Source organism: Meles meles, chromosome 15, assembly GCF_922984935.1.
Source record: "Meles meles chromosome 15, mMelMel3.1 paternal haplotype, whole genome shotgun sequence".
Lineage (NCBI taxonomy): Eukaryota > Metazoa > Chordata > Mammalia > Carnivora > Mustelidae > Meles > Meles meles.
In genome coordinates this window covers 23,034,106-23,049,597 of record NC_060080.1, presented here as the reverse complement: position 1 = coordinate 23,049,597, position 15,492 = coordinate 23,034,106, and the positions used below count along the sequence as shown (strand labels likewise).

At 52.2% G+C, this 15,492-nt stretch overlaps 1 protein-coding gene across 2 annotated transcripts in view; it reads right to left on the bottom strand.

Annotated features, from left to right (window-relative positions):
- The window catches only part of TOGARAM2 (TOG array regulator of axonemal microtubules 2), a 59,539-nt gene extending 44,370 nt beyond the window's left edge, over positions 1–15,169 (bottom strand). For both annotated transcript variants that reach the window (XR_006815098.1, XM_045979449.1), the window contains exons 1-2: positions 15,063–15,169; positions 760–914 (exon numbers count right to left, since the gene is read on the bottom strand). The gene's annotated coding sequence lies outside the window, so the exon portion shown is untranslated. The remainder of the gene's footprint in view (positions 1–759; positions 915–15,062) is intronic.
- Between the last annotated feature and the right edge of the window lie 323 nt (positions 15,170–15,492).

The window sequence follows — 15,492 nt, the reverse complement described above, 5'->3', positions numbered from 1 at the left end:
GGAGGGACTCAGGTTTCAAGTGGAAAGGACACAAAGCTAGAACTAGCCCCATAAAGGACGTCAGCCCCAGGGACAAGATCCCAGGCACCCCGTGCCTGCAGAGAGGCCCTGGAGGGGACGGACCCCTGATCCCAAGATGCAGCCTCACCTGCCCCCCTCCCAGGGGCTGCCACACGTGCAGCTCCCCTCGTGTGACCGTGACACTACCCATTCCTCTTTTTAGAGGCCTCTGAGGACATGGGTTCCAAGAAGTCAGAGTTTGTGCCTCCTCAGACCTGCTGAGTGGGAAAAGTGGTGCGATGTCAAGGCAGGTAGAGAAGGGGACTAGGGCAAAGATGGTAGAGTGGACAAACCTAGGTTTTGAATCCAAAAATGTCCCCCACTGAAACATTCTCTGAAGAGAGGCTTCAGATGGGCACCCCTCCCACTTGCCCCTCTCATATTAACTTTGATTCCTCTGAGCTTTGATTTCTTCACCTGAAAAAAAAAAAAAAAAAGTCCTACCAAAGGGTTTGGTCAAGATGAAGTGAAGTCATGTGCAAAATTTCAGCACCTTTGCTGGTAGACGATAAATCAGGTAGGAACTCTTCCTCTCCCTGCCCCCACCCAAGCGCCATCTTTAAAGTTCTGATGGGCCAGAGCCCTCCGTCCCTACGAGACAGACCCAGGTGACACGGGTGCCCCTCACGTGGAGGAGACAGACGTGCCCGCAGAGTGAGAGGCCCAAACGCGCCGGCCGGGCCCTCCCGCAGTTCTCACCTGGGATGCTGCGCTGTGAAGCGAACGCCGGGCTGAGCGCAGAGGGCCCTGGGCGCAGATGGACACACGCGGGACCCGCAGTGCTGTCTGACTAGGCGCCTGGAGACGCTCCACAGGAGAGCGGCATCCTCGCTGGGCCCGGAGGGAAGCGGGGTCTAGATGGGGAAGGAAACGGGAAAGGCCTCGCAGGCTGAGGAAACAGTGTGAGTAGAGACGTGGAGGAACAAACAGGTTATGAGGTGGGGTTTGGCCCGAGGCCCCGAGGCTCCGAGGCTGAGAGCCGGTGCGGGGAAGGAAGGGAACTCTAAAGACTTTTTGAGGAAAGAAATAATATTAACTGACCCCTGGGGCTGGTAGTCCTAGGAGCTGTCTTCACCCAAACCAGGAGACTGATCCCCACAGCCACCAGAACCCCCCCCCCCCCCAGAAGAGGCACCCAAGGCCCCCCACTCAGGCTCCTGGCTGCGTAGGTGACAGACATGCAGGCCGGCTGGCCTGACGACAGCTTGAGAAGGACTTGCCCCGCCCACCATAGGTGCCCCCCCTTGGGGGCGGGGCCTTCACCCCCTCGGGAGCCACACCCACTGCTGCACACGCCACCTCCCTGCGGTAATGGGATCAGGTGGGGTCAATGCCCCTGGTACCGTCTGGGCTCCAGACCGCAGGATGTGCATCAGCTAGCCGGCCCCCGAGACTGTAAAGAAACCAAACATGGGGCCCGGCACCTAGTAGGAGCCCCATGGCAGCGTGCATGAATGTAAAAAACAAAATCGTAGCCCATCTTACAGACAGTCTTGTTGAGAAGAAACGAGGGAATGAGACCAACATTTCTTAGTTTCACGCCATTTAGCTTTTGAAATAGAGCAACAAGGCAGATGTTATTGTCCTCATGTTATGCCTAAGACGACTGAGGCTCAGAGAGGCTAGGTAGCTGGACCGAGGCCACAGAGCGGGCCAGGGGAGGCTTCCGGTCTGGCGCTCCCTGCTGCTGGAAGCTGAAGAATGTGGTACTACATAGCCAGCAACAGCCCAGCGTTCAAGTCCGTCGCCTACCAGCTGGGAGACTTCCCACGCGGTGCAGTACTAAACCTCTCTGAGCTTCGATTTAACTGCAAAAGGGAAGGAAGAATGTCTTTCTCATGAGGTTACTGAGCATATTCAATAAAATATGAAAAGCATCTCAAATCGTCTGGCCCCTAAGCAAGAATTCAACAAGAGGGAGCTATTAACATTATTCTTTCATAACGATCTTAGCGTGTGTGTTAAGATGGGCAAGAAGAAGGAAAGTGTCCTTTTTGAAAGCTTTTGGGGCAAGAAGCTCTAGAGGCCTGACCAAGGCTGGGTGGCAAAAGGAGGTGCCTCCTGGCTGACCTTCATTGCGGGAGTTTCCGGGGTAAGCAGGAGGCAGCAGACAGGCTGGGGCAGGACCCTTAGAAGAGCAGCTCAAGTATCACCTTGCTGGGAAATGCTCCAAGTGATCCCTTCTTACCAGAACTGGCAGAGTCTGTTAAGAAGGCAGTTAGTGCCTGCATCTTAATGACTTTCCAGGACAGGGTGGATCTCACGGTCAAGAGCCCAAAGCAGAACTTCTCAACCCTTTTCATTTCCAACACAGATGAGGAAGGTTTCCATTTGCAATAGTTCAGTGTGGGTGTTGGTTGAGGGGAGCAGGTATAGAGAGAGGAAGGAGAGAGCTGCCTATATGTCTAGGGCTGTGACATTCAAAACAGCCCCCCTACCTCCCAGGAATTCTGATATGAGACATGGGAAGACCTATGGTTGAGAAAAAGTCTTATTTAAGCTCTGTTTGGAAAACAATGACCGTAAGTGACCAGCACAGCTGCCCTATATGATTGCTCAGGTTGGGCACTGCACAAGGCATTGTAATTAAGGAGACAACATTCACACTGCAGACACTACAGATTTGCATTTTTATTGGCCTCCTCTGATGAACAGAAGTAAAGTGCCTTGATAAAAAGGTGTCTTTTTCTAACTCACACAGAGGCACTGGATGAGCAGTGATGGCCCTAGTGAAAAGGGTATGTGACACATCCATAAATTTCCAAAATTCAAAATCCTCTGAGTCTGCCCTACTTTTAGTGTATCATCTTGGTGCAAATATAAATTAGAAGTCAGAACATGTGCTAGTAATTCAACAAAGCTTCACATAGTGGGGACAAGAGACACCTTCATCTGCTCCCTCTGTCACTGAATTTTCAGCTGTAAAAGACCCCGAAGGTCAGCTAGTCTCCTGGCTGGTAACTGAGGGGTTAATATGGGGCCTGGAGAGGCTACAGGACATACCCAGGGCCTTCAAGAGCCAAAGCGTACTGTGGGGACAAGGTCCTCAGCTCCCTCCTTCCCCCTCCCATTAAGGTCTCCCCCAAATGGTCACCTCAGCCCTGGCCGGGGCAGTGCCTCAGACTGCCAGGCCTGGTCAGAGCCATGACAATGCGTTTCTGAGGACGTTGTTTCTTGGTTTGGCTGGGTGCCATTGTGTCAATCCTGCCTGAAATCACACAGAACTGGCTGGCACTTGGAAGCCTTCTGCCCATCCCCCCTGACATTTTCACCGTCAAGAACTGACTTGTCTAAGACCTTGAGCCTAGTCCTGGAGTCTGACACAGAGAGGCCTGGTCCACTGCCCCACGAAGGCTTTCTGCATGGTTTCCCCTCTCGGGGACCCCCACCCAAGGAGCTGGAGCTCCGGTCATCAAACTGCACTCTAGGAGCAATTTACAGGTGCAACAGGACCAGAGGGGCTGAGGAGAAAGAAACAGCCCTTCCAATCAACATCTCAGGAAACTTGTGGTGGCTGTCCCTGGCATCTAAATGCCTGTCCCTTTCCAGGAAATGGCTCTTGACAAAGGTCTACCTGTAAGAAGCTCAGCAGACTTCAGACCACTAGCTCTGTCCTTTTCCAATGGCCCCAGGAGAAAACTGACTCTGCTTGACCAAAAGCTAGAAACTTCCATGGGCCTCTCCAGGACATAAGCCAGGTTTTGCCTAGAAAATGGAAAGGGCTTCTGTGGAGGGTCATTTCTTCTGTCCTTATTTTATTGAAGAGAAAGCCAAGACCCAGGAGGGGATGCAAGGAGAGCCCAAATCCAGAGGTTTTTACGCATAGACACATGGGAAGCTCAGACCTCTGGAGAGCAGCTCTGGAGCCCAGGACTGCTGCCCCAAGATCGATGGCCAAGGAATCACAGAGATGAGTGACTGTCCCCTAAGAAAGAGAATGGGGCCTAGGGACAGAGGAGCCTAGAGAGCAGAGAAGAACATGGAGGTTGGGAAACAGGATGATGAGGGAGCTAAGCCAGGAAACCATGGGGAAGGGGCCTCCCTAAGAAGGAGGAAAGCCAGGAGGAAGAAAGGCAATGCAGGCCCTGCCCTCCTGCTGATCAGGGAAATGCAAATCAGACCGCTGTCACCAGCCTGCGAAGATTGCCAAAAATGAAGAATGGACAATACCAAGTGCCAGAGAGACGCAACACAGGGCTGGCGAGGGGGACATGGGCACAGCCACAGGGGAGAGTGGTCTGGCTCATCTACTAAAGTTAAAGATGTGCAAGCCCTATGCCCAGCAAGACCGCTCCTAGGGGTCTACCTTCGAGAAAACCTTGCATGTTGTAAACCAAGACAGAAGTACAAGAATGTTCATAGCAGCCCTGTTGGCAATGGCCCAAATCTGGAAATAAACCAAACACCCAACAGGAAACTGGAGAAAACGTTACGGGTATTCATGCCACGGAATATTCCATGGCAATGAAAATGAGCAAAGCTACTCTACAGCACTCTGCTCAGCACTAGGTGACTCAGATCCGCCGCGCAATGTTTACTGAAAGACACTAAGCACGGAAGAGCCCAGAGGCTGCCATTCTGTTTGTGTGCGTTTCAAAGACAAAATTCAACAGCTTAGACATGCACACAAAGATGGTAAGACTTTATGGAAAAACCAGGGGAAAAGAGGAGTGTGGTCAACCCTGGGGGGCAAGGAGGCGGCTATGATAGGAAGGTGCCTGTTGGGGAGGCATTGGGGCCTGCCCTAGAGGGCGTCTCTTTCCTGCCCTGGACAGTGGTGGCTACACATTAATTCTACTTTGAATGGTTGGTGAGTCTTTTACATTTTTCTGTCGGCAAGAGGTTGAATTTAAAATAAGCAATAAATGTCTCATCATGCCAGTGAGCAGAGTCAGGTGCCTGTGAGGTGGCATTGGGGCAACAGGTGACCTTGGGTGACCTTGATGCTCCTGAGCTCAGCCTGATACCTCCCTGTCACTTGCTCCCATGACCTTCCCCCTCCTTCTTATCGGCTAGGCCAAGGCTGCAGGGGCTGAGCTGACCCACCTGAGGTTGGAAAGGACCTGTCCACTTACACGCCTGCACGGCCTGCCTCAGTGCGGGTGGGCACCACTGTGCTCCATGACCCTCTGCAGCCATGGACAAACCCCCACCCCCAGCACAGCCCCTTCAGTCCCTTCCAGGGCTCTGGAGGGAACACCAGCCCTTCAAGGTCCCCAGCCAATGTAAGCCCTTGTGCTGGAGAAGTGGTTCACAAAACCCCTTGTTTTGGGAGCCCCAGGCCTGCTCTGGAAAGGAGCACGATCATCTCTGCTGTAATAATAATGGCACCACAAAAAGTAACTTCCGTTGAGCACAGGGCCCAACACACTCCTCTCTCTCCTTACCATCTCCACCCTTCACAAGCAGCCCCAAGGGAAATGTCACTTAACTCCCACTTTGCAGACAAGGAAACTGAGGCTCAGAATGAAAAGGGCCTAAGTCCGCACACCCAGGAGAGGTGGAGCCCGAATTCAAACCTGGACCCAGGAAAGCCCATAGTGGGAGCAGCTAGGCCTTGCAGCAGGCAGAGCTGGCTTTGAATCCTGCTTCTTCCAGCCTGTCCAAGGGCTGCGCCCCAGCACCCCTAACACAGAGCCTTCCTTATCCCTCTGGCACCATCACTCTCAGCACCCCAGAGAGTGGAGCTTACCCCCAAACAGGGAGCTCTGCTGGAGGTCATGGCCAGGAGGAGAGGGAAGCCCCCTTCCATAGCTCATAGGCTCAGAGAGCAACAGGCTCCGGAGAAAGGAAGGGCTCCATAGTCCCACAGCCTCCATCCCTTGGAGCCCTGTGTCCTTGCTCCAGATCAGCTCTTCCACACCCCTCCAAGGGTGCCAGGCAGCCTGACCCTCCTCCCACTCCCTTCCCCCCTGCACATCCACCCCTGCACATCCACCTTACCTCTCCGTCCAGAGGCCAACCGTGTCACTAGAGGAAGCCAGGCGCTGGTGTCTCTCCGCAGATAATGCAGCCCATGGGCCTGGAGGGGCAAGGATGAGGTGGCCCCAGGCCTGGCCGGCCCCAGGCTGCTGAACAGGCCCCAGCCCAGCTTCGAGTGTGCTGCCGGCCTCTGCCAGGCTCTCCCTGAATAAACAAGGCTGCATAGCAACTGCTGCTCCGAAGGAGCCCGTAGCTCCTGCATGAGGGAGAGAGGGAGCCAGGAGACATTTCCCCTTGGCCTTGTTTCCTCTGGGGCCCCGCCAGGCATGGGGCACTCCCAAGTGGCCAACCTGTCCTGTGGGGCTGCTGCTGAGAGACAGCTGGGCCATGCTGCGCAGTGACCACAGCAAGGGAGTGCCTGGCAGGCTCAGGGCAGGGATGTCGTTGGCAGTGAACCCCTGGTTTTGCGGCAGGGGACTGTGGGCCCAACTCTGCTTCAGCTCCCAAGGTGTTTCTAGATGCAGATGGGGCAGGGAGGGTGAGCACCCGGGCCTTGGCAACAGGCAGAACTGACTTTGAATCCTGATCCAGTTTCTTCCAGCTGTGACCTCTGGCCGGTCCTTAACCTTTCTCAACTTCTGTTTCCTCATCTATAAAATGGGGATAACAATACCGACTTGAGACGGTAGCTGTAGGGATTAAATAGGGCAGGTAACAGGCTTGTGATTATGTCCAGCCTGTCCTCGGGCAGCGCGTCTCTGTTAGCACCTGTCCCCAGCAGAAACACAGGCATAGTAAGAAGCCTGTGGCCTCCTCCTCAGCCAGATTTCACTATTCCAGCTTTTAGAAAATGTGAACACTAATAGCCCATATGTGCTTCCTCACGGAGCCCAGGCCCCTGGCAGAAGCACCAGGCTGACATTGTGACAATTGCTCCCTCACACCAAACCGTTCTCTCACTATCCAAGGGCCACAAGGTGGGTGCAATGGGAGTCAGGGCCCTCATGGATTTTACGCAGCCTTGCAAAGAGCCGCTCGCCCAAAGATGCTATGAAGTTTTCTAGGCAGATCCCCAAGCTGTTTACAAGGGAACAGGCAGACAGACATAAAACAGAGCGGGGAAAGCAGGCAGGAGGCTGGTCGCACATCTAGGAGGCCTGGCCGACTAAATCATATGTGCCCAGGGCTTACTGACTGAACCCTCTCCTGGCCTTGCCAGCACCTTCCTGGGTTCTCGCCTCTTCTCTGAGACACTAAGAGCAGGCCTGTGGAGCCTCCCCTGAGGCCGTGGAAGGAACAGCAACCACGCTCCCCGAGGGGACCAGGAGGGCCAGTCCATACGTACTGACAAGATCCCACAAGGCAGGCACTGGCCCCGGGGCCAGAAAGCCACAGGCCTGCTGGGCTCCACGGGGAGGCTGCCACCCTCCATCACTCCTCAGCGGGCAAGATGGCAAGCTGAGCTGAGCTCCTGAGCTCCCTTTGCAGAGGCCCCAGGAAGGAGGCATTTCCTCCAAACAGGACCCATGACAGCTAAGAGCAGGAAGAAGCTTCCACGTGTTTTGCGCTGGACTCCCCTCTGTGAGGTGGGCATGAGGAAACCTGAGGTTAAGACAGGATAATTGAGGTCCAGTAAGGCGAGCCCCTGCCCAAGTTTCATAGCTTATCAGTGAGAATGATCAGAGGCAACGCCAGACAGCGCGGGGACAGGATGAGGCCAGCCTTCGTGTCCCTGAGCTCTGCTGGGAGGGGGCACGTGTGCACCGCCCCCCCAAGCCCATCCTTACATCATAGCTTGAGTCAAAGCTTCGAAATACAGATCACTCCCCAGCCGGACACCCTACATGGCTCCCAGTGTCCTTGGGTAAAGGCTACACTTGACACCACATCTGACAAGTCCCTCCAACCCAGCCGGCAGCCTGTCCTCCTTCTGCCCCGTCTTTCCCTGTGCCTCCTGCTCTCTGCCTGCCCCTGCTGGCCGGCTCTCCCGGGGACTTCATGCGCCACATTCTCTGCCAGATGCTGGAAACATGGAAAGGTGGCGGTTTGCCCTTAGGAGCTGAGTAAAGGAGAGAGACCCCCCCCAAACTCCCTGTGCTTTCCTGTGTTACCTACAATCAGGCAGGGACCCTTCTCGCAGCCCAGGAGAAGCGCGGCTCGGGGGCAGACCGGATCTGATCCCAGCCACAGCCCCACCTCCGGCAAGACACAAGCTGTTGGAGCCCCCGGTCCCCGTCCCCCCCCCCCCCCCAAGCAGGGAAGAGCACACAGCTCTCCCTACCCCCCCGGGGTGTTTGACCCGCAGCAGGCACTCTGCCAGGCAGGTGCGGAGCAGGCACTTGGTGAGTCACCTGCTCCCCAGGTCGGGAACCACATGACCGGAGTGAGCCTGGGGCCATGAGGTGTGGCGTGAGCCTGAAGCCTGAAAGCTAAGGAGCCGGCCAGCTGCAGGCAGGGGTGGAGGCCTCCGAAGCTGAAACTGCTGCACCCCAGCCCAGGGTCCCCCCGGAGCGGGGGAGTTTCCTGGATGGGGGGCAGGGTGGGGGGGCCTGGAAGCTTTCTGGTCCCTCACCTGAAGGGATCCCAGAAGGGAGGGACTTGAATCTCCTGCCTCACCGGTTAGCTGTGATTTCTGTTGTCATCCTAAATACTTCCAGATCACATTTTGTCTTCTTAGAGAAGCCCCCACACTGTTTAAGCTTCAGGCCCTGCAAAGCCTGGATCAAGCCCTGAGGGAAGGGTGCCCAGGGCACGGGCAGAGGAACTCCAGGAGCTGGGAGCCCGCGGGGCCCAGGTGAAGGTGGTGAGGGAGGAGAGACCAGGTCTCTACGTCACCCAAGCCGCAGGGAAGACCCCAAACACAGGGCTCTCAGCCGCACCCGCCCCCTGCCCGTGTCTGCCTAATAGCTCCCCCTGCAGAGCACCACACATAAATGTACACCACGTACCCTCCTCAATGCCCACCACCCAGTCACCCCATCCCTCCACCTCCCTCCCTTCCAGCAACCCTCAGTTTGTTTCCTATGATTAAGAGTCTCTTAGGGTTTGTCTCTCTCTTTCTGGTTTCATCTACAAAGGGGAAATTTGAACACGTGAGCACACGCACACACACACAGAGAATGCTGTGGGAAGACTGGAGTTACACTGCCACAGCCAAGCGACTACCAGAGGCTGGGAGCAAGGCCGGGAGCATCCTTCCCTGGCACCTTCAGAAGGACCACAGCCCGGCCAGCAGGGCTGACTTTGGCCTTGTGAGCTTCAGCACTATAAGCCCACACATTTCTGCCGTGCTAACCCACCCAGTGTGTGGTAGGGTTTACAGCGGGCCCAGGAAACTGGTACAGAGCTCAAGCATCCTCACCTGGAGAAGCTCCCTGCTCCTTCCAGAAAGAGTCTGAGTGCAGTCTCTCTCCCACTCCCCCTACAACCCTTCCTCTCTCCTTCCCCTTCACTCTGCTCTGCGCCCACCTTTCAGGCTCCCTGCCTTCTGGATCCCTTGGGCTTGGCTGGTGGAAGACAGAGGAGAGAGGCCAGGGATCCATTCTCCCAGTTTCCCCCATGCTGCCCTGCTGGGCTGGCTGTGCCCCTCACCTGAAGGTCACGACTCTTCACACAAAGGTCAGGGCTCCTGACAGGCAGCCCTCTGTGTTTCTGAGGTCCTATAACTACTCCCTTCAAGCCTAAAGAGGGTGAGGGTGCCCAGCATGACCAGCCGGCCTCAGGAGGTGATTTCTCCACATCCTGCCCATATCTGTATAAACCCCTCCCACAAAACTCACCTCCAATCACCCAATTGAGTATGAGGCTCTCTCTGCCAGTCCCTAAGTTCCCTGTCATCTCACCAATTCTCAGGCAAGCTTGATGACTCCATGTCTGTGTCCCCCGTGAGCATAAGGACCACCAGTGAGGGTTTCTATACACTGAATATGGCTCAGCAGCCCCAGAAGGCACTGAGTAAATACTTGAAACGATGACTTCAGCGGACTGACCGTGCAGAATCACAGGCCGGGAGAAGGGATCTTGTGCGCACCAGGGAAGTAGTCCTCATCACATCCCCAGACAACAGCCCTTGTCGACCCAGCAAGCGGCTCAAGGTCTCAAAAACTGATATCCGGAAACTTGCAACGCGCGATTCAGTAAATGGATGATGATTACATTTCGACCCTATTCCCTCAATGGAAATGTCCCCGAGGGTCCTCTTGGCCCTTAGTGACCTGTAAAATAAACCAAACTGCTCTATTTCCATAATGTAAAGGACTGGGTATCCTGAACGCACTACTCATTGCAAAATATCCAGATTCTGATTAAAATATGCAAATAAACCTGTAGTACATAACTGAGAAAAAGCCTTTCTCAGATCTCTTCCTCCCCCTGTATGTACATATTGCCCCAGGCCAAGTCCCACTCTCCTTCGGGGAGCCCTCCTTGACTCCTCAGGACCTCCTCTGCTTCCCTAGCCCGGCACATCCCCATCATAACTCCATTCAGCACACGGAGCTGCGACGGTCCACCTGGCCCACCCCTGCCCCAGCCAGCTACACACATACACTAGGCCGTGAGCTCCCGAGATCCTAGCACCAGAGTGCACGGTAGACACTCAGTTCGTGTGGTGGGAGTACCATGAGCCCTGATGACATGAGGACAGGGGACCATTAGTGGTAAAGAGCTCCCTTTCCCTGCAACATTCACAGCTTTTCCCAGGAGTGGACACTGGAAATAGTATCTCCAGACCACAGACCAGAGTCTGAGCACCACACATTGTATGGAAGATGGGAAGGGGGTTCTGGGGTGACCTCTTGGCAGCATTGCCCCATTAAAAACCAGCACTGTTTTAGCCACAAAAAGAAGTTAGGTTACGTGCAGCAGGTGGGGCAAGTCCCTCCTAATGGAAACGCCAGGAAGGTGAATGTCCAGGCTGGGCCTTGGGTTCCCACCTCTCAGGATAAAGTGAGTCCAGGCTACTGATGATTAGCATATGACCAGACCAAGGGTCCGAGATAAGGAAACAGGTGGGTTGGTCCCAGTCCTGACCCTGTCATCAATTTTACTGTGTGGCTTCTGGTGAGTCCCCATCCTTCTGGGGCTTCCAAGTTCCTTTAGGTCCCTTCACACTGAGATTTTGTGTATCCTGGGGTCCTTCCCCAGGCTGAGGAGAAGAGCTGGAAGTCCCTGCCTTGCACACAGCACACACACCCACACGAGGAAGTAGAACAATGGAGGCAAGCTGGTGCTGTTTCTAGACTGACACTTGGACTGACTCATCCTCCCAAAATATAAGTCCTGTTCCTTCTTACCCCAGTCTGCCCCTCAGAGCCCAGCCCGTGAGAGCCTGGGAGGTACTGACGGCAGTACAGGCTGGGCACAGCTGCTCAGATACCACCAAGGGCTCAGAATGGGCCCCCCTCAATCCATATCCCCCTGTGGGTGGGCTCATCCCCTGGGGAACTCCAACATCATATAGGCGACCTGAGTCACAGGGTCAAAGAGAATACCAAGTCAAGCTCTTCATGTTACAGATGAGGGAAACTGAGGCCCAGAGGGTCTCAAAGAAAACCAGTGGTAGTGACAAGGCAAGACTGAAGCTTTCTAATTATGCTGCTTCTGGCCCAGCTGCCCCTCAGGGACTTCTCCCAAGAAAAGCCAGCCCCTTACCCCACAGGGGATGTACCCCTCCTTCCTTACCCCCACAGAAGACTATTAGAGAAGAGAAGCTCGCTGCCCCACAGCCACAGAAGGTACATGAGGGAGGAAAGCTCTTCCTTCAATAATGGATGGGTAGGTGGATGGGAAGGAGGAGGGAAGGGAGGGAGGAAAACCAATATGTGAATAAATTAATAAATAAATGAAATGAAAGAAGGAATGTAAAGAAAAAGAGATAAGGGGTAGAAGGAATCAGTAAGTGAATGAATAATTCTGGACATTATTTGAATTCATGTTTCCCAAACTTCCTTTACTGGGAGCTAACAGAGAAAACTGATTTGATACATTTTTATAAGAACATACAAAGAAATCAGAAAATTCTTAAAATGCCCCCATGTTTCCAGTTTGTGAAAACTCATCACATGATATGTGTACATTTCTATATGTTTGTTTGGTTTTTTTAAGGCTCTGCCTAGCAGGGTCCAGTGGGGAATGGAACTTCCAGGGCAATGAGGCAAGGCATGGCAGTGTGGGGCAGAGCCCTACTTTTGCTTGGATGGTGCCAGCAGGGTTCAGTAGGAAAAATCCATTCCCACCTAGATCTGTGGGCTACCTTATACCTAGATAGCATGATGGCCTGGAAAAAAAGGAGACTAGGTAGGATCTAGAGTCTCACCTCTAACACTCAAATGTCTAAGATACAGCTGAAGGTTATTGATCATACCAAGAACAAGGAAAATATCAACTTAAATGAGAGAAAACAATCAGGGATGCAACACCAAAATGATACAGATATTAGGATTATCTAACAAGGATTTGAGCGCAACCATCATAAAATGCTTTGATGAACATGCTTGAAACACAGAAAAAAGTAAAAAGTCTCAGCAACAAAATAGATGATATAAAGAAGAACCAACTGGAAATTTTAGAACTGAAAAATACAACTGAAATCACTCAATGTGAATCTGACTATGACAGAGGGCAGAATCAGTAAACTTGAAGAGAGAACAATAGAAACTACCCAATGCATATGACAGAGAGAAAACAGACTGAAAAGAAAGGAACAGAAGCTTGGGGATGTGCTGCCCTATAACCAGAGCTCTAACACTTGTACTATTGGAGTGGAGAGGAGAAAGAGGGTAGGGCTAGAAAAGTATTCAAAGAAATAATGCCTGAAAGCTTTCCAAATATAGTGAAAGACTTTAATCTACAGATTCAGGAACTGAGCAAATTCCATAAACCTGAAGAAATCCACTCCAAGACATATCACAATCAAAGTTCAAAACGCTAAAGACAAAGGAAAAAAAAAAATCTTGAAAGAAAAAAAGCTGTGAACCCAGAATTCTATACCCAGCAAAAATATCCTTCAGGAATGAAACTGAAATCAGGACATCTTCAGACAAAAGAAACTAAGAGAATTTGTCACCATCAAGCCTACCCTAAAAGAATGGCTAAGGGAAGTTCTTCAAAAAGAATGGAAATGACAAAAGAAGAAAACTGGAATAAGGAAAGAAGAAGGAAAATATGGGTAAATGCTTATTCTCCCTGGGGCAGGGCAAATACATACAGTGCAACAGAGTGTCCCTAAGCCTTGAAAATCCTCGCACATGGCTCACACAATTGGACACCATCAAGGGACAAAGTGAAAGGGTATGTTTGAGGCACTTTAAGCCACTGGCTCAAGCAGCCACAAGCCTTACTACAAAATGCCAACTAGTGTGTGTGTGTGTGTGAAGTTCTTTTGTTAAGACATTTTGAGGAGGGTTTTCTCTTACTTGAAGCTGACAGTTTCCTAAATGATAAGGCAACTTGCTTGCTGAGCCTTTCCATCCAAAGACTCTTGTGCTGAGAACAGAATGACTAAAATGGACAGTCTTGACAAGTCCTCCTCACCAGGGTGACACCTAATTCAACCCATGTGACCACAAATCTCATCTGTGGTGTGGATCTGTGTGGCGTGGACAGTCTAATCAAAGATCTGACACCGAAAAGTTGCTACCCTAGGAGAAAGGCAAGCAAGTGAGAGCTTGACCTCTTCCAGACCAGAGACTAGGGGCAGGCTCCGCTCCAGACTCTGAAGGAAATTGTTCAGTCTGTGTTCCGATCTGCTTCTCCTTACACACTGTGGGAAGGAAACCACACTCCAACCCCATGATGTGTGAGTGAACATGAACATGACAGTGAAGCTATGACATCATATAAGGAACTGGGAAAAATGAACTCAGGGGAATGTGAGGGCTCCGTTGAGCCACTGAAGGGATAACAGGCCACAGTAAACTGGGTTTGGCTGCATAGCCCCAGAGACCAGGGTGCTACTTACTGGACCCTCTACCAAATGGCTTCCCAGGAAGCAGTGAACTCTCTATCCTTAGGGATGTGTGAGGAGAAGCCAGACCACATCCTTCCAGGATGCTCAATAGGGATCCAGCCTCCCCACTACCTGGCCTCCCATACCCCAACCCCACTAAGAACACTTATACCTCCATCACTCTGGAATGTGGGGGAAATGGGAGACACAGCTCCCTGCATTTCAGGTGAATTCTGTGTTCCATTCTAGCTACATTCTGGAATATAGAATGAACCTGAAATGTATAAGGAATTCCAGCCAGGCCATCCCCCAATTGTGTTTTGTGGAACAAATGTGAATGCAAAAAAAAAAAAAAAAAAAAAAAAAAAAAAAAAAATTTTTTTTTTTAATCCCAGTAAAGGAAGTTTGGGAACCATGAATTCAAACAATGCCAAACTTGTTTCTTAACTAGACTGTCTCAGGACTTGTCATGTGTTCTATGTATTGTAATGTTCCAATAAAGGGTAGGAGAGGAGGAGGAGACACCCACATCCTCTTCCAAGGGGTAGAGTATGAGGCGATTTTTAAATGTATATGACCATAGACTTGTCTGAAGCAATTTCTAGATCTACGTGAACTTATACCTATTTGCTTATGAAATATTTCTTAGGACCAGCGTTTTGAAGAACACATGTTACAAAACAAGGTTCTAATCTGTCTTGAAGTTTTCCAGGGCAACTAGCCCAGAACTTGAGACCAACCGAATAGCAAATTTATAATTCAATACAAATCATATTTTACCCCTTGGGACCATCAAGATACATCAGAGCTGAAGAAAGTTGTTCAGATCAGTCAAGGCGTGTATCTCCCTTGCCAGCTGGTACCAGAACACCAATACTCCCCTCCAGAAAAGTCATCAGAAGCTGAAGAGGAGGAAAAACCTTCAGAGAAAAAAACACCTCAGAGCAGATATAAAAGTGAGCTAGGATGTGCCTTCCTACCACCATAAAGTCGATTGAAGATCTCCCCCACAATCACCACCAATCTCCTCTCTAAAGACTCTAAAGTATCACAAATGCAAGCTTTTTTGGGTAATCTCGGCCCGCCGCAGACCACAACGGACAAACGCTTCCCTAAGCCTCCCACCCATTACCTGGAGTGCCAGGCTTCAGGGGCGTTTTTGAAGACAAGAAGTCCCAGGCCTTGTTCTGCAGTGTCCAGGCCTGGTCCCCAGCAGCCTCGAGCAGTCAGCCAGGGCTCCCTGGGAGGGAGAGAGGAGGAGGAGACACCCACATCCTCTTCCAAGAGACAAGCCAGCGCCGGCTGGAGGGAGAACCAGGCCTGCTGGTCTCTGGGCACCGGCTCCGTCTGATGAGGATGGAAAGAAAAGCCTCTTGTTTCTCACTGTTCCCCTGGGTGATGGTTACCATGGATATGAATCAATTTGGGGCGCCTGTCAGTTGCCTGTTGACTCTAAAGAACAAGCTCGCCCTGAACCAGTCACGCAGGGACACATCCGGCAGACAGCGTGACGCGAGCTCGGGTCCATGGATGGAGGGGGTGTCCGCGGGCGGCTGCTCAGG